Source organism: Rutidosis leptorrhynchoides, chromosome 2, assembly GCF_046630445.1.
Source record: "Rutidosis leptorrhynchoides isolate AG116_Rl617_1_P2 chromosome 2, CSIRO_AGI_Rlap_v1, whole genome shotgun sequence".
Taxonomy (NCBI): Eukaryota; Viridiplantae; Streptophyta; class Magnoliopsida; order Asterales; family Asteraceae; genus Rutidosis; species Rutidosis leptorrhynchoides.
In genome coordinates this window covers 526,704,685-526,706,872 of record NC_092334.1, presented here as the reverse complement: position 1 = coordinate 526,706,872, position 2,188 = coordinate 526,704,685, and the positions used below count along the sequence as shown (strand labels likewise).

At 42.8% G+C, this 2,188-nt stretch overlaps 1 non-coding gene across 1 annotated transcript; it reads right to left on the bottom strand.

Moving 5' to 3' along the window:
* Window positions 1-394: 394 nt before the first annotated feature.
* Window positions 395-501, bottom strand: LOC139894855 (small nucleolar RNA R71). The gene has a single exon (XR_011775335.1). It is a non-coding gene; the product is annotated as a small nucleolar RNA R71 (small nucleolar RNA).
* Window positions 502-2,188: the final 1,687 nt, after the last annotated feature.

The window sequence follows — 2,188 nt, the reverse complement described above, 5'->3', positions numbered from 1 at the left end:
TTTCCTAGTAAAATAATAACTATTTTATATACACCTCGCTTAACATCACAAACCCTCGATTGAAGGTTAAGGAGGACCAATCAGATTTCCAGAGATTCAAGGACACTCGCTCGAGTTAAAACATCACATCATCCAGCTCATTCAGAATAACTATCAGTTTCATGGATTACCGAATGATGATCCTAAATCTCACCTTGATAAATTCATATCTCTTTCGAACTCCTACAAACAGCCAGAGATAGGACAAGATATAGTCCGGCTATACTTGTTCCCCTATTCTCTCACTCATCATGCTCAAACTTGGTTTGAAGGATTGGAAAAAGATTCCATCACGTCATGGACGGAGATGGCTACTAAATTCCTAACCAAATATTCCCCTCCTTCTAAACAAACCAAGCTGAAGAATGACATCATTAACTTCAAACAAAGTTATGATGAATCTCTTTACACTGCATGGGAGCGTTTCAAAACCCTGCTGAAGAAATGCCCTAATCACCAGTTAGAAAGGTCAGCCCAAATCTGTACCTTCTACAATGGTCTTACGGTAAATCATAGGACGACGATCGATGCAGCAGCTCAAGGGAATCTGATGAACCAAACCGCAGACGAAGCATGGGAATTGCTTTAAAATATGACGATGCATCATCATGACTGGAATAGTGGTGAAACAACTTTATCATCTGCCCCACTCTCTGCACTTAACAATCAAACGGAGACCATCAAGTCCCTCACGGATAAGATAGAATCTCTTGCCAAGCAACTCGGAGAATTGAAGACGCAGCCGCAGCAGGTTAACCAAGCTCAGGCTTGTGTTAATTGTACCAACCCGCAACCCACTGAAGAATATCAAGTTGAGTACAAAAACCCTGACGGTTCAGTCTGTTACGTTCAATACCCAGCTCGTCCTCCAAATCCCGGATTCAATCAACCACCTAGGGTTAATCAATTTCAGCGAAGCAATCAACCTTTCCGCTACCGCTATCCACCTTATCCAGCCCAACAATCTCAATTGACCTACGATCAACCACTTCCACTCACTGGTCCCCCAGTTGAGGAAAATTCCCCTACCACCCAGATTACAAAAGCATCTAACCCCACTCTCGGAGCTGATGATCAGTTGACTCAATTCATTCAAGGACAACAACAGTTAAATCAGAGAACTGCAGCCAGACAAGATCAGACGGAGATACTAATGAGAAATCAATTGGCTCTGCTCAAAAGTTTGGAAATGCAGCTCGGACAGTTATCACAACGCCTTGAAACCCGATCGCAGGGAAGATTGCCAAGTAATACTATCCAAAATCCCCACATAGAAGAAGCTAAGCAAATGGATTCCGTGATCCCAGAGGAAGAACCAAGGAGACGATCAGCTAGGCTCAAAAACAAATCGACATATACTCAGAAGCTGACCCCTGAAACTTCAGTTCACATACCTTATCCTGGAAGGCTACAAGAAGAACCATTCAAGCTTGATTCCTCCAAACTTGATGGAAGATTCCAGGACACCATGTCCAAAGTTCCCAACCAGAAGAGATACATCCGAAGGCTTCTTTCTACAAAGGAGAGGATACCAGACGCTAACAAAATTCCATTGAGTGAAAAATGTTCTACATTACTCAGAAACTCTCTACCACCAAAGCTAGGAGATACGGGCCGATTCATTTTCCCGTGTTCAATCTACCAATCTGGAACCATTCATGCGCTAGCAGATTTAGGAGCAGAGATGTTTGCTATTTCCACCAGACGGATCATTTCCGATGATGAGTCTTCACCACCAGTCAATGATGTCAAGATGGGTGTCGAATCACAGTCTGTAGACGACCCAGAAACGGAAGAAGAGGATCCCAGCAAAGAAATAAAGGAAGAGGAGGAATCTGAGGAGGAAGAGGAAATGGAAGACGTAAAAGAAACTGCGACAATACCCGTTCCAAGCACTGAGCGTCATGAAGAAATAATGAGGCTTGAAACGGAAGATCACAGATTAATCATTTGCTTCAAGAAGAAGACCGATAAGGCTGAGGTTAAGGATATAGAAATTGATCCTGTAAGTATCAGAGTGGAGAATCAGAATATTGAAGAAACTCGTTCATCAAACACATCCTCAGAGAAACCAGATACCGATGATGACGAGGAAGAGCATCATGAAAACATTCTGAATAACTCACACTCTCCAACCGAACCAGATCAA